The 24,187-nt window shown below is 43.9% G+C and overlaps 1 protein-coding gene across 2 annotated transcripts in view; it reads left to right on the top strand.

The window, feature by feature from the left end:
- The window catches only part of LOC115126511 (zinc finger E-box-binding homeobox 2-like), a 93,357-nt gene that overhangs the window by 43,742 nt on the left and 25,428 nt on the right, over positions 1-24,187 (top strand). The gene's annotated exons all lie outside the window — the stretch shown is intronic.

The raw sequence follows: 24,187 nt of genomic DNA on the forward strand, positions 1-24,187 counted from the left end.
CTCTCCTTTACAGTGCTCAGCCTCTCTCCTTCACAGTGCTCAGCCTCTATCCTTCAGTGCTCAGCCTCCTTCCTTCACAGTGCTCAGCCTCCCTCCTTCACAGTGCTCAGCCTCCCTCCTTCACAGTGCTCAGCCTCCCTCCTTCACAGTGCTCAGTCTCTCTCCTTCACAGTGCTCAGTCTCTCTTCTTCACAGTGCTCAGTCTCTCTTCTTCACAGTGCTCAGTCTCTCTTCTTCACAGTGCTCAGTCTCTCTTCTTCACAGTGCTCAGCCTCTCTCCTTCACAGTGCTCAGCCTCCCTCCTTCACAGTGCTCAGCCTCTCTCCTTCACAGTGCTCAGCCTCTCTCCTTCACAGTGCTCAGCCTCTCTCCTTCACAGTGCTCAGCCTCTCTCCTTCACAGTGCTCAGCCTCTCTCCTTTACAGTGCTCAGCCTCCCTCCTTCACAGTGCTCAGCCTCTCTCCTTCACAGTGCTCAGCCTCTCTCCTTCACAGTGCTCAGCCTCTCTCCTTCACAGTGCTCAGCCTCTCTCCTTCACAGTGCTCAGCCTCCATCCTTCACAGTGCTCAGCCTCTCTCCTTCACAGTGCTCAGTCTCTCTCCTTTACAGTGCTCAGCCTCCCTCCTTCACAGTGCTCAGCCTCTCTCCTTCACAGTGCTCAGCCTCTCTCCTCACAGTGCTCACAGTGCTCAGCCTCTCTCCTTCACAGTGCTCAGCCTCTCTCCTTCACAGTGCTCAGCCTCCCTCCTTCACAGTGCTCAGCCTCCTCCTTCACAGTGCTCAGCCTCCCTCCTTCACAGTGCTCAGCCTCTCTCCTTTACAGTGCTCAGCCTCTCTCCTTCACAGTGCTCAGCCTCTCTCCTTCAGTGCTCAGCCTCCTTCCTTCACAGTGCTCAGCCTCCCTCCTTCACAGTGCTCAGCCTCCCTCCTTCACAGTGCTCAGCCTCCCTCCTTCACAGTGCTCAGTCTCTCTTCTTCACAGTGCTCAGTCTCTCTTCTTCACAGTGCTCAGTCTCTCTTCTTCACAGTGCTCAGTCTCTTCTGCTCAGCCTTCACAGTGCTCAGCCTCTCTCCTTCACAGTGCTCAGCCTCCCTCCTTCACAGTGCTCAGCCTCTCTCCTTCACAGTGCTCAGCCTCTCTCCTTCACAGTGCTCAGCCTCTCTCCTTCACAGTGCTCAGCCTCTCTCCTTCACAGTGCTCAGCCTCTCTCCTTTACAGTGCTCAGCCTCCCTCCTTCACAGTGCTCAGCCTCTCTCCTTCACAGTGCTCAGCCTCTCTCCTTTACAGTGCTCAGCCTCCCTCCTTCACAGTGCTCAGCCTCTCTCCTTCACAGTGCTCAGCCTCCCTCCTTCACAGTGCTCAGCCTCCCTCCTTCACAGTGCTCAGCCTCTCTCCTTCACAGTGCTCAGCCTCCATCCTTCACAGTGCTCAGCCTCTCTCCTTCACAGTGCTCAGTCTCTCCTTTACAGTGCTCAGCCTCCCTCCTTCACAGTGCTCAGCCTCTCTCCTTCACAGTGCTCAGCCTCTCTCCTTCACAGTGCTCAGCCTCTCTCCTTCACAGTGCTCAGCCTCTCTCCTTCACAGTGCTCAGCCTCCCTCCTTCACAGTGCTCAGCCTCCCTCCTTCACAGTGCTCAGCCTCTCTCCTTCACAGTGCTCAGCCTCCATCCTTCACAGTGCTCAGCCTCTCTCCTTCACAGTGCTCAGTCTCTCTCCTTTACAGTGCTCAGCCTCCCTCCTTCACAGTGCTCAGCCTCTCTCCTTCACAGTGCTCAGCCTCTCTCCTTCACAGTGCTCAGCCTCTCTCCTTCACAGTGCTCAGCCTCTCTCCTTCACAGTGCTCAGCCTCTCTCTCACCCCTACAAATCAGCCGGCCTAGACAATCTGGACCCTTTCATTCTAAAACTATCTGCCGAAATTGTTGCAACACCTATTACTAGCCTGTTCAACCTCTCTTTCGTGTCGTCTGAGATTCCCAAAGATTGGAAAGCTGCCGCGGTCATCCCCCTCTTCAAAGGGGGAGACACTCTAGACACAAACTGCTACAGACCTATATCTATCCTACCCTGCCTTTCTACGGTCTTCGAAAGCCAAGTCAACAAACAGATTACCGACCATTTAGAATCCCACCGTACCTTCTCCGCTATGCAATCTGGTTTCAGAGCTGGTCATGGGTGCACCTCAGCCAAGCTCAAGGTTCTAAACGACATCATAACCGCCATCGATAAGAGACATTACTGTCGTATTCATCGACCTGACCAAGGCTTTCGTTTTTTTTTTTTTTTTTTTGCATTTACCTCCCTTATCTCACCTCATTTGCTCACATTGTATATAGACTTATTTTTCTATTGTATTGTATTATTGACTGTATGTTTGTTTTACTCCATGTGTAACTCTGTGTTGTTGTATGTGTCGAACTGCTTTGCTTTACCTTGGCCAGGTCGCAATTGTAAATGAGAACTTGTGCTCAACTTGTCTACCTGGTTAAATAAATACATTTGTAGCTAGATAGATATGTAAATAGATAGATAAAGTTGCTAGATAGATGCAGTAGCTAGATAGATACAGTATATATATATGTAACTAGCTAGATATGTAGCTAGATAGATACAGTAGATAGATATGTAGCTAGAGAGATACAGTAGATAGGTATGTAGCTAGCTAGATATGTAGCTAGCTAGATAGATATGTAGCTAGATAGGTATTTTTATTTTATTTTACCTTTATTTAACTAGGCAAGTCAGTTAAGAACAAATTCTTATTTTCAATGACGGCCTAGGAACAGTGGGTTAACTGCCTGTTCAGGGGCAGAATGACAGATTTGTACCTTGTCAGCTCGGGGGTTTGAACTTGCTACCTTCCGGTTACTAGTTCAACGCTCTAACCACTAGGCTACCCTGCCGCCCCGCATGTAGCTAGATAGATACAGTAGCTAGATATGTAGCTAGATAGATACAGTAGCTAGATATGTAGCTAAATAGATACAGTAGATAGGTAGTCTGCACTTTCATCTTCTAATCTATTAGATCTCACTGTCATGTTGAATGCAGAAGACCTTTGAGTTGAAACGTGTTGATGAGGGATATCCAATCAGAAAGCTCCTCTTTCCATTGGTAGGCATATGGACTTTCAAACTTCCAGTGCTATGTGGGTACAAAATATTTGTCAACAAGGTTTGTTTTAACTTTACATCCCCACAATCCTCATTGCGATAATTCTATATCCAGCCGCTAAAAAGCTCATCCTTATGACGTGCCCTGTTTGGAGGGCTAGCCATTCCCTTGCATGCATAAGTTCCAACTGTATAATATGTACATTGTTTCTGTCTCACCAGAGCAGAAGGGAGGGGGGCCTCTGGTTGGTTCAGAGCAGAACGGAGGGGGGCCTCTGGTTGGTTCAGAGCAGAACAGAAGGGGGGCCTCTGGTTGGTTCAGAGCAGAACGGAGGGGGCCTCTGGTTGGTTCAGAGCAGAACGGAAGGGGGGCTCTGGTTGGTTCAGAGCAGAAAGGAGGGGAGCCTCTGGTTGGTTCAGAGCAGAAAGGAGGGGAGCCTCTGGTTGGTTCAGAGCAGAACAGAAGGGGGGCCTCTGGTTGGTTCAGAGCAGAACGGAGGGGGCCTCTGGTTGGTTCAGAGCAGAACGGAAGGGGGGCTCTGGTTGGTTCAGAGCAGAAAGGAGGGGAGCCTCTGGTTGGTTCAGAGCAGAAAGGAGGGGAGCCTCTGGTTGGTTCAGAGCAGAACAGAAGGGGGGCCTCTGGTTGGTTCAGAGCAGAACGGAGGGGGAGCCTCTGGTTGGTTCAGAGCAGAACGGAAGGGGGGCCTCTGGTTGGTTCAGAGCAGAACGGAAGGGGGGCCTCTGGTTGGTTCAGAGCAGAACGGAAGGGGGCCTCTGGTTGGTTCAGAGCAGAACGGAAGGGGGGCCTCTGGTTGGTTCAGAGCAGAACAGAGGGGGCCTCTGGTTGGTTCAGAGCAGAACGGAAGGGGGGCCTCTGGTTGGTTCAGAGCAGAACGGAAGGGGGCCTCTGGTTGGTTCAGAGCAGAACGGAAGGGGGCCTCTGGTTGGTTCAGAGCAGAACGGAAGGGGGCCTCTGGTTGGTTCAGAGCAGAACGGAAGGGGGCCTCTGGTTGGTTCAGAGCAGAACAGAGGGGGGCCTCTGGTTGGTTCAGAGCAGAACGGAAGGGGGGGCCTCTGGTTGGTTCAGAGCAGAACGGAAGGGGGGGCCTCTGGTTGGTTCAGAGCAGAACGGAAGGGGGAGCCTCTGGTTGGTTCAGAGCAGAACGGAGGGGGGGGCCTCTTGGTTGGTTCAGAGCAGAACGGAAGGGGGGGCCTCTGGTTGGTTCAGAGCAGAACGGAGGGGGGCCTCTGGTTGGTTCAGAGCAGAATGGAAGGGGGCCTCTTCCTGTACTGGGTGTAGTGCTTCCCAAACTAGGGGTCGCCTGGTGCTTCTTCCATGCTGTTCCTTTCTTTCTTTTCTGTGTTCAAATATCCATCTCTGACACCTCAATCTGTGCATGGATGCCTTGATAGGGGGATGTCATTTTAACTATTACAACATGCTTTCTGAGGACGAGAGAGATTGATCAGGGACGGTGCGCTGAGTGTCTTTTTATGCAGTAGGTCTGGACTCCTAGCTGACTTGATGCAGTAGGTCTGGACTCCTAGCTGACTAGATGCAGTAGGTCTGGACTCCTAGCTGACTAGATGCAGTAGGTCTGGACTCCTAGCTGACTAGATGCAGTATGTCTGGACTCCTAGCTGACTAGATGCAGTAGTTCTGGACTCCTAGCTGACTAGGTGCAGTAGGTCTGGACTCCTAGCTGACTAGATGCAGTAGGTCTGGACTCCTAGCTGACTAGATGCAGTAGTTCTGGACTCCTAGCTGACTAGATGCAGTAGTTCTGAACTCCTAGCTGACTAGATGCAGTAGTTCTGGACTCCTAGCTGACTAGGTGCAGTAGGTCTGGACTCCTAGCTGACTAGATGCAGTAGGTCTGGACTCCTAGCTGACTAGATGCAGTAGTTCTGGACTCCTAGCTGACTAGATGCAGTAGGTCTGGACTCCTAGCTGACTAGATGCAGTAGTTCTGGACTCCTAGCCGACTAGATGCAGTAGGTATGGACTCCTAGCCGACTAGATGCAGTAGGTATGGACTCCTAGCTGACTAGATGCAGTAGGTATGGACTCCTAGCCGACTAGATGCAGTAGGTATGGATTCCTAGATGCAGTAGGTATGGACTCCTAGCTGACTAGATGCAGTAGTTCTGGACTGCTAGCTGACTAGATGCAGTAGGTCTGGACTCCTAGCTGACTAGATGCAGTAGGTCTGGACTCCTAGCTGACTAGATGCAGTAGTTCTGGACTCCTAGCTGACTAGATGCAGTAGTTCTGGACTCCTAGCTGACTAGATGCAGTAGTTCTGGACTCCTAGCCGACTAGATGCAGTAGTTCTGGACTCCTAGCCGACTAGATGCAGTAGGTATGGACTCCTAGCCGACTAGATGCAGTAGGTATGGACTCCTAGCTGACTAGGTGCAGTAGGTATGGACTCCTAGCTGACTAGATGCAGTAGTTCTGGACTCCTAGCCGACTAGATGCAGTAGGTATGGACTCCTAGCTGACTAGATGCAGTAGGTATGGACTCCTAGCTAACTAGATGCAGTAGTTCTGGACTCCTAGCCGACTAGATGCAGTAGTTCTGGACTTCTAGCCGACTAGATGTAGTAGGTATGGACTCCTAGCTGACTAGATGCAGTAGTTCTGGACTCCTAGCCGACTAGATGCAGTAGGTATGGACTCCTAGCCGACTAGATGCAGTAGGTATGGACTCCTAGCTGACTAGATGCAGTAGTTCTGGACTCCTAGCCGACTAGATGTAGTAGGTATGGACTCCTAGCTGACTAGGTGCAGTAGGTCTGGACTCCTAGCTGACTAGATGCAGTAGTTCTGGACTCCTAGCTGACTAGATGCAGTAGTTCTGGACTCCTAGCCGACTAGATGCAGTAGGTATGGACTCCTAGCTGACTAGATGCAGTAGTTCTGGACTCCTAGCCGACTAGATGCAGTAGTTCTGGACTCCTAGCCGACTAGATGCAGTAGGTCTGGACTCCTAGCCGACCAGGTGCAGTAGGTCTGGACTCCTAGCCGACTAGATGCAGTAGGTATGGACTCCTAGCCGACTAGATGCAGTAGGTATGGACTCCTAGCCGACTAGATGCAGTAGGTATGGACTCCTAGCTGACTAGATGCAGTAGTTCTGGACTCCTAGCCGACTAGATGCAGTAGGTATGGACTCCTAGCTGACTAGGTGCAGTAGGTATGGACTCCTAGCTGACTAGATGCAGTAGTTCTGGACTCCTAGCCGACTAGATGCAGTAGGTATGGACTCCTAGCTGACTAGATGCAGTAGGTATGGACTCCTAGCTGACTAGATGCAGTAGTTCTGGACTCCTAGCCGACTAGATGCAGTCGTTCTGGACTTCTAGCCGACTAGATGTAGTAGGTATGGACTCCTAGCTGACTAGATGCAGTAGTTCTGGACTCCTAGCCGACTAGATGCAGTAGGTATGGACTCCTAGCTGACTAGATGCAGTAGTTCTGGACTCCTAGCCGACTAGATGTAGTAGGTATGGACTCCTAGCTGACTAGGTGCAGTAGGTCTGGACTCCTAGCTGACTAGGTGCAGTAGTTCTGGACTCCTAGCTGACTAGATGTAGTAGGTATGGACTCCTAGCTGACTAGATGCAGTAGTTCTGGACTCCTAGCCGACTAGATGCAGTAGGTATGGACTCCTAGCTGACTAGATGCAGTAGTTCTGGACTCCTAGCTGACTAGGTGCAGTAGGTCTGGACTCCTAGCTGACTAGATGCAGTAGGTCTGGACTCCTAGCTGACTAGATGCAGTAGTTCTGGACTCCTAGCTGACTAGATGCAGTAGTTCTGGACTCCTAGCTGACTAGATGCAGTAGGTCTGGACTCCTAGCTGACTAGATGCAGTAGGTCTGGACTCCTAGCTGACTAGATGCAGTAGTTCTGGATTCCTAGCTGACTAGATGCAGTAGGTCTGGACTCCTAGCCGACTAGATGCAGTAGGTATGGACTCCTAGCCGACTAGATGCAGTAGGTATGGACTCCTAGCTGACTAGATGCAGTAGTTCTGGACTCCTAGCCGACTAGATGTAGTAGGTATGGACTCCTAGCTGACTAGGTGCAGTAGGTCTGGACTCCTAGCTGACTAGATGCAGTAGTTCTGGCTGACTAGATGCAGTAGTTCTGGACTGACTAGATGCAGTAGTTGACTAGATGCAGACTCCTAGCCGACTAGATGCAGTAGGTATGGACTCCTAGCTGACTAGATGCAGTAGTTCTGGACTCCTAGCCGACTAGATGCAGTAGTTCTGGACTCCTAGCCGACTAGATGCAGTAGGTCTGGACTCCTAGCCGACCAGGTGCAGTAGGTCTGGACTCTCCTAGCCGACTAGATGCAGTAGGTATGGACTCCTAGCCGACTAGATGCAGTAGGTATGGACTCAGTAGCTGACTAGATGCAGTAGGTATGGACTCCTAGCTGACTAGATGGACAGCTGACTAGTGCAGTCTGGACTCCTAGCCGACTAGATGCAGTAGGTATGGACTCCTAGCTGACTAGGTGCAGTAGGTATGGACTCCTAGCTGACTAGATGCAGTAGTTCTGGACTCCTAGCCGACTAGATGCAGTAGGTATGGACTCCTAGCTGACTAGATGCAGTAGTTCTGGACTCCTAGCCGACTAGATGTAGTAGGTATGGACTCCTAGCTGACTAGGTGCAGTAGGTCTGGACTCCTAGCTGACTAGGTGCAGTAGTTCTGGACTCCTAGCTGACTAGATGTAGTAGGTATGGACTCCTAGCTGACTAGATGCAGTAGTTCTGGACTCCTAGCCGACTAGATGCAGTAGGTATGGACTCCTAGCTGACTAGATGCAGTAGTTCTGGACTCCTAGCTGACTAGGTGCAGTAGGTCTGGACTCCTAGCTGACTAGATGCAGTAGGTCTGGACTCCTAGCTGACTAGATGCAGTAGTTCTGGACTCCTAGCTGACTAGATGCAGTAGTTCTGGACTCCTAGCTGACTAGATGCAGTAGGTCTGGACTCCTAGCTGACTAGATGCAGTAGGTCTGGACTCCTAGCTGACTAGATGCAGTAGTTCTGGATTCCTAGCTGACTAGATGCAGTAGGTCTGGACTCCTAGCTGACTAGATGCAGTAGGTCTGGACTCCTAGCTTACTAGATGCAGTAGGTCTGGACTCCTAGCCGACTAGATGCAGTAGGTATGGACTCCTAGCTGACTTGCTGGTCGTGCTGTGAGCTGTATTCAGAGGTTGCTCAGGGACTTTCCCCACTATCTTCTCTCATTGCAATATCGTGGGAGGATCTGAAAGGAACTCTCTCTCTCTTTCTCTCTCTCTCTCTCTCTCTCTCTCTCTCAATTCAATTCAATTCAATTCAAGGGCTTTATTGGCATGGGAAACATGTGTTAACATTGCCAAAGCAAGTGAGGTAGACAACATACAAAGTGAATATATAAGGTGAAAAACAACAAAAATGAACAGTAAACATTACACATACAGAAGTTTCAAAACAATAAAGACATTACAAATGTCATATTATATATATATATATATATATATATACAATGTATAAATAGTTAAAGGACACAAGATAAAATAAATAAGCATAAATATGGGTTGTATTTACAATGGTGTTTGTTCTTCACTGGTTGCCCTTTTCTCGTGGCAACAGGTCACAAATCTTGCTGCTGTGATGGCACACTGTGGAATTTCACCCAGTAGATATGGGAGTTTTTCAAAATTGGATTTGTTTTCGAATTCTTTGTGGATCTGTGTGATCTGGGGGAAATATGTATCTCTAATATGGTCATACATTGGGCAGGAGGTTAGGAAGTGCAGCTCAGTTTCCACCTCATTTTGTGGGCAGTGAGCACATAGCCTGTCTTCTCTTGAGAGCCATGTCTGCCTACGGCGGCCTTTCTCAATAGCAAGGCTATGCTCACTGAGTCTGTACATAGTCAAAGCTTTCCTTCATTTTGGGTCAGTCACAGTGGTCAGGTATTCTGCTGCTGTGTACTCTCTGTGTAGGGCCAAATAGCATTCTAGTTTGCTCTGTTTTTTTTGTTAATTCTTTCCAATGTGTTAATTAATTATCTTTTTGTTTTCTCATGATTTTGTTGGGTCTAATTGTGCTGTTGTCCTGGGGCTCTGTAGGGTGTGTTTGTGTTTGTGAACAGAGCCCCAGGACCAGCTTGCTTAGGGGACTCTTCTCCAGGTTCATCTCTCTGTAGGTGATGGCTTTGTTATGGAAGGTTTGTGAATCGTTTCCTTTTAGGTGGTTGTAGAATTTAATGGCTCTTTTCTGGATTTTGATAATTAGTGGGTATCAGCCTAATTCTGCTCTGCATGCATTATTTGGTGTCTTACGTTGGATATTTTTGCAGAATTCTGCGTGCAGAGTCTCAATTTGGTGTTTGTCCCATTTTGTGAAGTCTTGGTTGGTGAGCGGACCCCAGACCTCACAACCATAAAGGGCAATGGGCTCTATGACTGATTCAAGTATTTTTAGCCAAATCCTAATTGGTATGTTGAAATTTATGTTTCTTTTGATGGCATAGAATGCCCTTCTTGCCTTGTCTCTCAGATCGTTCACAGCTTTGTGGAAGTTACCTGTGGCACTGATGTTTAGGCCAAGGTATGTATAGTTTTTTGTGTGCTCTAGGGCAACAGTGTCTAGATGGAATTTGAATTTGTGGTCCTGGTGACTGGACCTTTTTTGGAACACCATTATTTTGGTCTTACTGAGATTTACTGTCAGGGCCCAGGTCTGACAGAATCTGTGCATAAGATCTAGGTGCTGCTGTAGGCCCTCCTTGGTTGGTGACAGAAGCACCAGATCATCAGCAAACAGCAGACATTTGACTTCGGATTCTAGCAGGGGGAGGCCGGGTGCTGCAGACTTTTCTAGTGCCCGCGCCAATTCGTTGATATATATGTTGAAGAGGGTGGGGCTTAAGCTGCATCCCTGTCTAACCCCACGACCCTGTGTGAAGAAATGTGTGTGTTTTTTGCCCATTTTAACCGCACACTTGTTGTTTGTGTACATGGATTTTATAATGTCATATGTTTTACCCCCCAACACCACTTTCCATCAGTTTGTATAGCAGACCCTCATGCCAGATTGAGTCGAAGGCTTTTTTGAAATCAACAAAGCATGAGAAGACTTTGCCTTTGTTTTGGTTTGTTTGGTTGTCAATTAGGGTGTGCAGGGTGAATACATGGTCTGTTGTACGGTAATTTGGTAAAAAGCCAATTTGACATTTGCTCAGTACATTGTTTTCATTGAGGAAATGTACAAGTCTGCTGTTAATAATAATGCAGAGGATTTTCCCAAGGTTACTGTTGACACATATTCCACGGTAGTTATTGGGGTCAAATTTGTCTCCACTTTTGTGGATTGGGGTGATCAGTCCTTGGTTCCAAATATTGGGGAAGATGCCAGAGCTAAGTATGATGTTAAAGAGTTTTAGTATAGCCAATTGGAATTTGTTGTCTGTATATTTGATCATTTCATTGAGGATACCATCAACACCACAGGCCTTTTTGGGTTGGAGGGTTTTTATTTTGTCCTGTAACTCATTCAATGTAATTGGAGAATCCAGTGGGTTCTGGTAGTCTTTAATAGTTGATTCTAAGATCTGTATTTGATCATGTATATGTTTTTGCTCTTTATTCTTTGTTATAGAACCAAAAAGATTGGAGAAGTGGTTTACCCATACATCTCCATTTTGGATAGATAATTCTTCGTGTTGTTGTTTGTTTAGTGTTTTCCAATGTTCCCAGAAGTGGTTAGAGTCTATGGATTCTTCAATTACATTGAGCTGATTTCTGACATGCTGTTCCTTCTTTTTCCGTAGTGTATTTCTGTATTGTTTTAGTGATTCACCATAGTGAAGGCGTAGACTCAGGTTTTCCGGGTCTCTATGTTTTTGGTTGGACAGGTTTGTCAATTTCTTTCTTACATTTTTGCATTCTTCATCAAACCATTTGTCATTATTGTTAATTTTCTTCGGTTTTCTATTTGAGATTTTTAGATTTGATCTCTCTCTCTCTCTGTCTCTCTCTCTGTCTGTCTCTCTGTCTCTGTCTCTCTCTGTCTCTCTCTCTCTCTCTCTCTCTCTCTCTCTCTGTCTCTCTCTCTCTCTCTCTCTGTCTCTGGCTCTCTCTCTGTCTCTCTCTCGTCCCTCTCTCTCTCTATCTCTGTCTGTCTCTCTCTCTCTCTGCCACTCTCTCTCTCTCTGCCACTCTCTCTCTCTCTCTCTGCCACTCTCTCTCTCTCTCTCTGCCACTCTCTCTCTCTCTGCCACTCTCTCTCTCTCTCTGCTCTCTCTCTCTCTCTCTCTCTCTCTCTCTCTCTCTCTCTCTCTCACTCTCTCTGCCACTCTCTCTCTCTCTGCCTGCTCTCTCTCTCTCTGCCTCTGTCTCTCTGTCTCTCTCTCTCTCTGTCTCTCTCTCTGTCTCTCTCTCTGTCTCTCTCTCTCTCTCTGCCACTCTCTCTCTCTCTCTCTCTGTCTCTCTGTCTCTCTCTCTCTCTCTGTCTCTTTCTCTGTCTCTCTGTCTCTCTCTCTGTCTCTCTCTCTGTCTCTCTCTCTCTCTCTCTGCCACTCTCTGTAGGATGTAGTGTAGTGTAATGTCATCGTGTTGAGGTTGTTGTGACACGTGATGTGTTTTTATGGTTGTGTGGGGGATGTGTTTGTGTCTTTTTAGGTTACTGAGGATTTCTCATTAAAGCTGCAGTGTGTAACTTTTGGAGCCACCTGACCAAATGCACTTAGAAATGTGAGTTATAGATCTGTCATTCTCATTGAAAGGAACTCTCTCCCTCGTTCTCTCTCTCTCTCTGTCTCTCTCCCTCTCTTTCACCCTCTCCGTTTTTCTCTCTCTCGTTATCTCTTTTCCCCACCCACGCATTTGCAGAGAGAAGCCACAGACGTTACTGATCAACACGCTATATGAATGATAACATATGGTTTCCACCCCTATCAATCATGCATCTGAAGTTATACAAAATATAGACACTTGCTGAACAGTATTTGTACTGTTAATAACATGTAGGTTCTTTTTTTTTAACCATGAATAGACAGTAAGAATGTCATAAAGCTGCAGGTAAATATAAGGCTTTATCAATCATGAATGTTCCAGCTATGGGTCTTCATTCATCTTCCTCTTCTATCACCAATCAATTGAACAATAGAAAATGGTTATTCTGCGTATAAGTTGAATATGTGTGGCCACAGACATTAGTCTGTAGTTGATATCTATTCTATTACCTGTTTAGAATTTATAGAAAACATGGACTTATTCTATACTGTCTGCTTTAATATAATGTTCTGTCTCTCTGGCTGCAGTCAGATCAGTCCAAACGAGGGCAGAGAGAGAGCAGTGGACCTGTCTGTCTGTCAGACCAGTCCAAACGAGGGCAGAGAGAGAGCAGTGGACCTGTCTGTCTGTCTGTCAGACCAGTCCAAACGAGGGCAGAGAGAGCAGTGGGCCTGTCTGTCTGTTAGACCAGTCCAAACGAGGGCAGAGAGAGAGCAGTGGACCTGTCTGTCTGTTAGACCAGTCCAAACGAGGGCAGAGAGAGAGCAGTGGACCTGTCTGTCTGTCAGACCAGTCCAAACGAGGGCAGAGAGGAGAGAGCAGTGGACCTGTCTGTCTGTCAGACCAGTCCCAACGAGGGCAGAGAGAGAGCAGTGGACCTGTCTGTCTGTCAGACCAGTCCAAACGAGGGCAGAGAGAGCAGTGGACCTGTCTGTCTATCAGACCAGTCCAAACGAGGGCAGAGAGAGCAGTGGGCCTGTCTTTCTATCAGACCAGTCCAAACGAGGGCAGAGAGAGCAGTGGGCCTATCTGTCTATCAGACCAGTCCAAACGAGGGCAGAGAGAGAGCAGTGGGCCTGTCTATCTGTCAGACCAGTCCAAACGAGGGCAGAGAGAGCAGTGGACCTGTCTGTCTGTCTATCAGACCAGTCCAAACGAGGGCAGAGAGAGCAGTGGGCCTGTCTGTCTATCAGACCAGTCCAAACGAGGGCAGAGAGAGCAGTGGACCTGTCTGTCTGTCTATCAGACCAGTCCAAACGAGGGCAGAGAGAGAGAGAAATGGACCTGTCTGTTAGACCAGTCCAAACGAGGGCAGAGAGAGCAGTGGGCCTGTCTATCTGTCAGACCAGTCCAAACGAGGGCAGAGAGAGAGCAATGGACCTGTCTGTCTGTCTATCAGACCAGTCCAAACGAGGGCAGAGAGAGAGAGAAATGGACCTGTCTGTTAGACCAGTCCAAACGAGGGCAGAGAGAGAGAGAAATGGACCTGTCTGTCAGACCAGTCCAAATGAGGGCAGAGAGAGCAGTGGACCTGTCTGTCTGTCTATCAGACCAGTCCAAATGAGGGCAGAGAGAGAGAGAAATGGACCTGTCTGTTAGACCAGTCCAAATGAGGGCAGAGAGAGCAGCGGGCCTGCTTGCCTGACAGACAGATTGACAGTGTTGATAGAAGAGATGTAGTGGGAGGTGTTTGTTCTTAATGTGGTACACCGTACCTCTGACTCATTGTAAGAATGTAAAAAAGACACTCTGGTATTTGCAGACATTGCTCTGTGTTAGTGTTTTTGGCAAAGCTCATCTCAAAAATATCATCTTCATCATCCTCATCAACACTGCTGAACTATGGATAAACACACTATGGATTTCTGTCTTTGCTACTGTGATCATAGGTAGGCTAGTGTAACTATATGTCCTGCTTGTTCTGGTGTGTCTCTGTGTGTCTGTCTCACTCCGGGGCTCGTGTAAAGTAGTAGTTGACCTTTTGGTGATCGAGTGAGAAATAGTTTCTTGGGTTGTTTCAGTTTAAATATATATTTGAATCGAAACAATGATACAGTTATATCTATTTTATAACGGAGAAATGTCTGGAGAGCTAGAATATGTCTTTAAAAAAAACATCTGCATTTATTTTAGTAAAAGATGATTTTTATCTAAATTGCACAAGCTAAGTTAAATGACTGTATATTACTTGTGTCGCTAGTTCATCACTACACTGAACAAGCAGGCGTTTCGCTCAGCCACCTTTACGGTTTCCTCTGACTGTCTTGAGAATTATTGTTGGCGTTTACTGTCGATGTGTCCTCGTCCTATGACTTACACGTCACCTGCTGTACAATTGTCGATGTCATTTCTAATTCTTCAGAGAGTCGAGATACAGATTTATTTTATTGATGTTATGTCAGAAGAAGAGTGCAGGTAACTCTTGTCTGGGTGTGCTAAGTAACACAATGGTCTGGGTGTGCTAAGTAACACAATGGTCTGGGTGTGCTAAGTACCACAATGGTCTGGGTGTGCTAAGTACCACAATGGTCTGGGTGTGCTAAGTAACACAATGGTCTGGGTGTGCTAAGTAACACAATGGTCTGGGTGTGCTAAGTACCACAATGGTCTGGGTGTGCTAAGTACCACAATGGTCTGGGTGTGCTAAGTACCACAATGGTCTGGGTGTGCTAAGTACCACAATGGTCTGGGTGTGCTAAGTAACACAAGGGTCTGGGTGTGCTAAGTAACACAATGGTCTGGGTGTGCTAATGGTCTGGGTGTGCTAAGTAACACAATGGTCTGGGTGTGCTAAGTACCACAATGGTCTGGGTGTGCTAAGTAACACAATGGTCTGGGTGTGCTAAGTAACACAATGGTCTGGGTGTGCTAAGTACCACAATGGTCTGGGTGTGCTAAGTACCACAATGGTCTGGGTGTGCTAAGTAACACAAGGGTCTGGGTAACACAATGGTCTGGGTGTGCTAAGTAACACAAGGGTCTGGGTAACACAATGGTCTGGGTGTGCTAAGTAACACAATGGTCTGGGTGTGCTAAGTAACACAATGGTCTGGGTGTGCTAAGTAACACAATGGTCTGGGTGTGCTAAGTAACACAAGGGTCTGGGTGTGCTAAGTAACACAATGGTCTGGGTGTGCTAAGTAACACAAGGGTCTGGGTGTGCTAAGTAACACAAGGGTCTGGGTGTGCTAAGTAACACAATGGTCTGGGTGTGCTAATGGTCTGGGTGTGCTAAGTAACACAATGGTCTGGGTGTGCTAATGGTCTGGGTGTGCTAATGGTCTGGGTGTGCTAAGTAACACAATGGTCTGGGTGTGCTAAGTAACACAAGGGTCTGGGTGTGCTAAGTAACACAAGGGTCTGGGTGTGCTAAGTAACACAAGGGTCTGGGTGTGCTAAGTAACACAATGGTCTGGGTGTGCTAATGGTCTGGGTGTGCTAAGTAACACAATGGTCTGGGTGTGCTAATGGTCTGGGTGTGCTAATGGTCTGGGTGTGCTAAGTAACACAAGGGTCTGGGTGTGCTAAGTAACACAAGGGTCTGGGTGTGCTAAGTAACACAATGCAGACAAAGGAAGTGTGTTAGTCTATATTTTCCATTTAATCCAACATTTTTTTTAAATCGTTTTTTTTTACACTTATTTTATTGGGGTCTATTCTATTGGTCTATTGGTCTATTGGTCTGTCTATTGGTCTATTGGTCTATTCTATTGGTCTATTCTATTGGTCTATTGGTCTATTGGTCTATTCTGTTGGTCTATTCTATTGGTCTATTTGTCTATTCTGTTGGTCTATTCTATTGGTCTATTGGTCTATTGGTCTATTCTGTTGGTCTATTCTATTGGTCTATTTGTCTATTCTGTTGGTCTATTCTATTGGTCTATTCTATTGGTCTATTGGTCTATTGGTCTATTCTGTTGGTCTATTCTATTGGTCTATTCTATTGGTCTATTCTGTTGGTCTATTGGTCTATTGGTCTATTCTATTGGTCTATTGGTCTATTGGTATATTCTGTTGGTCTATTCTATTGGTCTATTGGTCTATTCTATTGGTCTATTGGTCTATTGGTCTATTCTATTGGTCTATTGGTCTATTCTGTTGGTCTATTCTGTTGGTCTATTCTATTGGTCTAGTCTATTGGTCTATTCTATTGGTCTATTGGTCTAGTCTATTGGTCTATTCTGTTGGTCTATTCTATTGGTCTATTGGTCTATTCTATTGGTCTATTGGTCTATTGGTCTATTCTATTGGTCTATTCTATTGGTCTATTGGTCTATTGGTCTATTCTGTTGGTCTATTCTATTGGTCTATTCGTCTATTCTGTTGGTCTATTCTATTGGTCTATTCTATTGGTCTATTCTATTGGTCTATTGGTCTATTGGTCTATTCTGTTGGTCTATTCTATTGGTCTATTCTATTGGTCTATTGGTCGATTCTGTTGGTCTATTCTGTTGGTCTATTCTATTGGTCTAGTCTATTGGTCTATTCTATTGGTCTATTCTATTGGTCTAGTCTATTGGTCTATTCTATTGGTCTAGTCTATTGGTCTAGTCTATTGGTCTAGTCTATTGGTCTATTGGTCTAGTCTATTGGTCTATTCTGTTGGTCTATTCTATTGGTCTATTGGTCTATTCTATTGGTCTATTGGTCTATTGGTCTATTCTATTGGTCTATTCTATTGGTCTATTGGTCTATTGGTCTATTCTGTTGGTCTATTCTATTGGTCTATTCGTCTATTCTGTTGGTCTATTCTATTGGTCTATTCTATTGGTCTATTCTATTGGTCTATTGGTCTATTGGTCTATTCTGTTGGTCTATTCTATTGGTCTATTCTATTGGTCTATTGGTCGATTCTGTTGGTCTATTCTATTGGTCTATTGGTCTATTCTATTGGTCTATTGGTCTATTCTATTGGTCTATTGGTCTATTGGTCTATTCTATTGGTCTATTCTATTGGTCTATTGGTCTATTCTGTTGGTCTATTCTATTGGTCTATTTGTCTATTCTGTTGGTCTATTCTATTGGTCTATTCTATTGGTCTATTGGTCTATTGGTCTATTCTGTTGGTCTATTCTATTGGTCTATTCTATTGGTCTATTCTGTTGGTCTATTGGTCTATTGGTCTATTCTATTGGTCTATTGGTCTATTGGTATATTCTGTTGGTCTATTCTATTGGTCTATTGGTCTATTCTATTGGTCTATTGGTCTATTGGTCTATTCTATTGGTCTATTGGTCTATTCTGTTGGTCTATTCTGTTGGTCTATTCTATTGGTCTAGTCTATTGGTCTATTCTATTGGTCTATTCTATTGGTCTAGTCTATTGGTCTATTCTATTGGTCTAGTCTATTGGTCTAGTCTATTGGTCTAGTCTGTTGGTCTATTGGTCTATTCTGTTGGTCTATTCTATTGGTCTATTGGTCTATTCTATTGGTCTATTGGTCTATTGGTCTATTCTATTGGTCTATTCTATTGGTCTATTGGTCTATTGGTCTATTCTGTTGGTCTATTCTATTGGTCTATTCGTCTATTCTGTTGGTCTATTCTATTGGTCTATTCTATTGGTCTATTCTATTGGTCTATTGGTCTATTGGTCTATTCTGTTGGTCTATTCTATTGGTCTATTCTATTGGTCTATTCTGTTGGTCTATTGGTCTATTGGTCTATTCTATTGGTCTATTGGTCTATTGGTATATTCTGTTGGTCTATTCTATTGGTCTATTGGTCTATTGGTCTATTCTATTGGTCTATTGGTCTATTGGTCTATTCTATTGGTCTATTGGTCTATTCTGTTGGTCTATTCTGTTGGTCTATTCTATTGGTCTAGTCTATTGGTCTATTCTATTGGTCTATTCTATTGGTCTAGTCTATTGGTCTATTCTATTGGTCTAGTCTATTGGTCTAGTCTATTGGTCTAGTCTATTGGTCTAGTCTATTGGTCTATTGGTCTAGTCTATTGGTCTATTCTATTGGTCTAGTCTATTGGTCTATTCTATTGGTCTATTGGTCTAGTCTGTTGGTCTATTGGTATATTCTATTGGTCTATTCTATTGGTCTATTGGTCTAGTCTATTGGTCTATTGGTCTAGTCTGTTGGTCTATTGGTCTAGTCTGTTGGTCTAGTCTATTGGTTTAGTCTATTGGTCTATTCTATTGGTCTATTCTATTGGTCTATTCTATTGGTCTATTGGTCTAGTCTGTTGGTCTATTGGTATATTCTATTGGTATATTCTATTGGTCTATTGGTCTAGTCTATTGGTCTATTATATTGGTCTATTGGTCTAGTCTGTTGGTCTAGTCTGTTGGTCTATTGGTCTAGTCTGTTGGTCTAGTCTATTGGTCTAGTATATTGGTCTATTCTATTGGTCTATTCTATTGGTCTATTCTATTGGTCTAGTCTATTGGTCTAGTCTATTGGTCTAGTCTGTTGGTCTATTGGTCTAGTCTATTGGTCTATTGGTCTAGTCTGTTGGTCTGTTGGTCTAGTCTGTTGGTCTAGTCTATTGGTCTATTGGTCTAGCATATTGGTCTAGTCTATTGGTCTAGTCTGTTGGTCTAGTCTATTGGTCTATTGGTCTAGTCTGTTGGTCTAGTCTATTTGTCTATTGGTCTAGTCTATTGGTCTAGTCTATTGGTCTATTGGTCTAGCCTATTGGTCTATTGGTCTATTCTATTGGTCTCTATTGGTCTAGTCTATTGGTCTATTGGTCTAGTCTATTGGTCTATTCTATTGGTCTATTGGTCTAGTCTATTGGTCTAGTCTATTGGTCTATTGGTCTGGTCTATTGGTCTAGTCTATTGGTATATTGGTCTATTCTATTGGTCTCTATTGGTCTAGTCTATTGGTCTAGTCTATTGGTCTAGTCTATTGGTCTAGTCTGTTGGTCTAGTCTATTGGTCTATTGGTCTGGTCTATTGGTCTAGTCTATTGGTATATTGGTCTATTCTATTGGTCTCTATTGGTCTAGTCTATTGGTCTAGTCTATTGGTCTATTGGTCTAGTCTATTGGTCTATTGGTCTAGTCTATTGGTCTATTCTATTGGTCTAGTCTATTGGTCTATTCTATTGGTCTATTGGTCTAGTCTGTTGGTCTATTGGTATATTCTATTGGTCTATTCTATTGGTCTATTGGTCTAGTCTATTGGTCTATTATATTGGTCTATTGGTCTAGTCTGTTGGTCTATTGGTCTAGTCTGTTGGTCTAGTCTATTGGTTTAGTCTATTGGTCTATTCTATTGGTCTATTCTATTGGTCTATTCTATTGGTCTATTGGTCTAGTCTGTTGGTCTATTGGTATATTCTATTGGTATATTCTATTGGTCTATTGGTCTAGTCTATTGGTCTATTATATTGGTCTATTGGTCTAGTCTGTTGGTCTAGTCTGTTGGTCTATTGGTCTAGTCTGTTGGTCTAGTCTATTGGTCTAGTATATTGGTCTATTCTATTGGTCTATTCTATTGGTCTATTCTATTGGTCTAGTCTATTGGTCTAGTCTATTGGTCTAGTCTGTTGGTCTATTGGTCTAGTCTATTGGTCTATTGGTCTAGTCTGTTGGTCTGTTGGTCTAGTCTGTTGGTCTAGTCTATTGGTCTATTGGTCTAGCATATTGGTCTAGTCTATTGGTCTAGTCTGTTGGTCTAGTCTATTGGTCTATTGGTCTAGTCTGTTGGTCTAGTCTATTTGTCTATTGGTCTAGTCTATTGGTCTAGTCTATTGGTCTATTGGTCTAGCCTATTGGTCTATTGGTCTATTCTATTGGTCTCTATTGGTCTAGTCTATTGGTCTATTGGTCTAGTCTATTGGTCTATTCTATTGGTCTATTGGTCTAGTCTATTGGTCTAGTCTATTGGTCTATTCTATTGGTCTATTGGTCTAGTCTATTGGTCTAGTCTATTGGTCTAGTCTGTTGGTCTAGTCTATTGGTCTATTGGTCTGGTCTATTGGTCTAGTCTATTGGTATATTGGTCTATTCTATTGGTCTCTATTGGTCTAGTCTATTGGTCTAGTCTATTGGTCTATTGGTCTAGTCTATTGGTCTATTGGTCTAGTCTATTGGTCTATTGGTCTATTCTATTGGTCTCTATTGGTCTAGTCTATTGGTCTATTGGTCTAGTCTATTGGTCTATTCTATTGGTCTATTGGTCTAGTCTATTGGTCTAGTCTATTGGTCTGGTCTGTTGGTCTAGTCTATTGGTCTATTGGTCTGGTCTATTGGTCTAGTCTATTGGTATATTGGTCTATTCTATTGGTCTCTATTGGTCTAGTCTATTGGTCTAGTCTATTGGTCTATTGGTCTAGTCTATTGGTCTAGTCTATTGGTCTATTATATTGGTCTAGTCTATTGGTCTAGTCTATTGGTCTAGTCTATTGGTCTATTGGTCTAGTCTATTGGTCTATTGGTCTGGTCTATTGGTCTAGTCTATTGGTCTAGTCTATTGGTCTAGTCTATTGGTCTATTCTATTGGTCTAGTCTATTGGTCTAGTCTATTGGTCTATTCTATTGGTCTATTGGTCTAGTCTGTTGGTCTATTGGTCTAGTCTGTTGGTCTAGTCTATTGGTCTAGTCTATTGGTCTATTCTATTGGTCTAGTCTATTGGTCTAGTCTATTGGTCTAGTCTATTGGTCTAGTCTGTTGGTCTATTGGTCTATTGGTCTAGTCTGTTGGTCTGTTGGTCTAGTCTGTTGGTCTTGTCTATTGGTCTATTGGTCTAGCATATTGGTCTAGTCTATTGGTCTAGTCTATTGGTCTAGTCTGTTGTTCTAGTCTATTGGTCTGTTGGTCTAGTCTATTGGTCTATTGGTCTAGTCTATTGGTCTAGTCTATTGGTCTATTGGTCTAGCCTATTGGTCTATTGGTCTATTCTATTGGTCTCTATTGGTCTAGTCTATTGGTCTATTCTATTGGTCTATTGGTCTAGTCTATTGGTCTAGTCTATTGGTCTATTCTATTGGTCTATTGGTCTAGTCTATTGGTCTAGTCTATTGGTCTAGTCTGTTGGTCTAGTCTATTGGTCTATTGGTCTGGTCTATTGGTCTAGTCTATTGGTATATTGGTCTATTCTATTGGTCTCTATTGGTCTAGTCTATTGGTCTAGTCAATTGGTCTATTGGTCTAGTCTATTGGTCTATTGGTCTAGTCTATTGGTCTATTGGTCTAGTCTATTGGTCTAGTCTATTGGTATATTGGTCTATTCTATTGGTCTCTATTGGTCTAGTATATTGGTCTAGTCTATTGGTCTATTGGTCTAGTCTATTGGTCTAGTCTATTGCTCTATTCTATTGGTCTAGTCTGTTGGTCTATTGGTCTAGTCTATTGGTCTAGTCTATTAGTCTATTGGTCTAGTCTATTGGTCTAGTCTATTGGTCTATTGGTCTAGTCTATTGGTCTAGTCTATTGGTCTAGTCTGTTGGTCTAGTCTATTGGTCTATTGGTCTAGTCTGTTGGTCTAGTCTATTGGTCTATTGGTCTAGTCTATTGGTCTAGTCTATTGGTCTATTGGTCTAGCCTATTGGTCTATTGGTCTATTCTATTGGTCTCTATTGGTCTAGTCTATTGGTCTATTGGTCTAGTCTATTGGTCTATTATATTGGTCTATTGGTCTAGTCTATTGGTCTAGTCTATTGGTCTATTGGTCTAGTCTATTGGTCTAGTCTATTCGTCTAGTCTGTTGGTCTAGTCTATTGGTCTATTGGTCTGGTATATTGGTCTAGTCTATTGGTATATTGGTCTATTCTATTGGTCTCTATTGGTCTAGTCTATTGGTCTAGTCTATTGGTCTATTGGTCTAGTCTATTGGTCTATTGGTCTAGTCTATTGGTCTATTGGTCTATTCTATTGGTCTCTATTGGTCTAGTCTATTGGTCTATTGGTCTAGTCTATTGGTCTATTATATTGGTCTATTGGTCTAGTCTATTGGTCTAGTCTGTTGGTCTAGTCTATTGGTCTATTGGTCTGGTCTATTGGTCTAGTCTATTGGTATATTGGTCTATTCTATTGGTCTCTATTGGTCTAGTCTATTGGTCTAGTCTATTGGTCTATTGGTCTAGTCTATTGGTCTAGTCTATTGGTCTATTCTATTGGTCTAGTCTATTGGTCTAGTCTATTGGTCTAGTCTATTGGTCTATTGGTCTAGTCTATTGGTCTATTGGTCTGGTCTATTTGTCTAGTCTATTGGTCTAGTCCATTGGTCTATTCTATTGGTCTAGTCTATTGGTCTAGTCTATTGGTCTATTCTATTGGTCTATTGGTCTAGTCTGTTGGTCTATTGGTATATTCTATTGGTCTATTCTATTGGTCTAGTCTATTGGTCTATTATATTGGTCTATTGGTCTAGTCTGTTGGTCTATTGGTCTATCTGTTCTAGTCTATTGGTCTAGTCTATTGGTCTATTCTATTGGTCTATTCTATTGGTCTAGTCTATTGGTCTAGTCTATTGGTCTAGTCTGTTGGTCTATTGGTCTATTGGTCTAGTCTGTTGGTCTGTTGGTCTAGTCTGTTGGTCTAGTCTATTGGTCTAGCATATTGGTCTAGTCTATTGGTCTAGTCTATTGGTCTAGTCTGTTGTTCTAGTCTATTGGTCTATTGGTCTAGTCTGTTGGTCTAGTCTATTGGTCTATTGGTCTAGTCTATTGGTCTATTGGTCTAGCCTATTGGTCTATTGGTCTATTCTATTGGTCTCTATTGGTCTAGTCTATTGGTCTATTCTATTGGTCTATTGGTCTAGTCTATTGGTCTAGTCTATTGGTCTATTCTATTGGTCTATTGGTCTAGTCTATTGGTCTAGTCTATTGGTCTAGTCTGTTGGTCTAGTCTATTGGTCTATTGGTCTGGTCTATTGGTCTAGTCTATTGGTATATTGGTCTATTCTATTGGTCTCTATTGGTCTAGTCTATTGGTCTAGTCTATTGGTCTATTGGTCTAGTCTATTGGTCTATTGGTCTAGTCTATTGGTCTATTGGTCTATTCTATTGGTCTCTATTGGTCTAGTCTATTGGTCTATTGGTCTAGTCTATTGGTCTATTCTATTGGTCTATTGGTCTAGTCTATTGGTCTAGTCTATTGGTCTAGTCTGTTGGTCTAGTCTATTGGTCTATTGGTCTGGTCTATTGGTCTAGTCTATTGGTATATTGGTCTATTCTATTGGTCTCTATTGGTCTAGTCTATTGGTCTAGTCTGTTGGTCTATTGGTCTAGTCTATTGGTCTAGTCTATTGGTCTAGTCTATTAGTCTATTGGTCTAGTCTATTGGTCTAGTCTATTGGTCTAGTCTATTGGTCTATTGGTCTAGTCTATTGGTCTAGTCTATTGGTCTCGTCTATTGGTCTGGTCTATTGGTCTATTGGTCTAGTCTATTGGTCTATTGGTCTAGTCTATTGGTCTAGTCTATTGGTCTAGTCTATTGGTCTATTGGTCTAGTCTATTGGTCTAGTCTGTTGGTCTATTGGTCTAGTATATTGGTCTAGTATATTGGTCTATTGGTCTAGTCTATTGGTCTAGTCTGTTGGTCTATTGGTCTAGTCTATTGGTCTAGTCTATTGGTCTATTCTATTGTTCTATTCTATTGGTCTATTCTATTGGTCTAGTCTATTGGTCTAGTCTATTGGTCTAGTCTGTTGGTCTATTGGTCTATTGGTCTAGTCTGTTGGTCTGTTGGTCTAGTCTGTTGGTCTTGTCTATTGGTCTAGCATATTGGTCTAGTCTATTGGTCTAGTCTATTGGTCTAGTCTGTTGTTCTAGTCTATTGGTCTGTTGGTCTAGTCTATTGGTCTATTGGTCTAGTCTATTGGTCTAGTCTATTGGTCTATTGGTCTAGCCTATTGGTCTATTGGTCTATTCTATTGGTCTCTATTGGTCTAGTCTATTGGTCTATTCTATTGGTCTATTGGTCTAGTCTATTGGTCTAGTCTATTGGTCTATTCTATTGGTCTATTGGTCTAGTCTATTGGTCTAGTCTTATGGTCTAGTCTGTTGGTCTAGTCTATTGGTCTATTGGTCTGGTCTATTGGTCTAGTCTATTGGTATATTGGTCTATTCTATTGGTCTCTATTGGTCTAGTCTATTGGTCTAGTCTATTGGTCTATTGGTCTAGTCTATTGGTCTATTGGTCTAGTCTATTGGTCTATTGGTCTAGTCTATTGGTCTATTCTATTGGTCTATTGGTCTAGTCTATTGGTCTAGTCTATTGGTCTAGTCTGTTGGTCTAGTCTATTGGTCTATTGGTCTGGTCTATTGGTCTAGTCTATTGGTATATTGGTCTATTCTAT

Source organism: Oncorhynchus nerka, linkage group LG15, assembly GCF_034236695.1.
Source record: "Oncorhynchus nerka isolate Pitt River linkage group LG15, Oner_Uvic_2.0, whole genome shotgun sequence".
Taxonomy (NCBI): Eukaryota; Metazoa; Chordata; class Actinopteri; order Salmoniformes; family Salmonidae; genus Oncorhynchus; species Oncorhynchus nerka.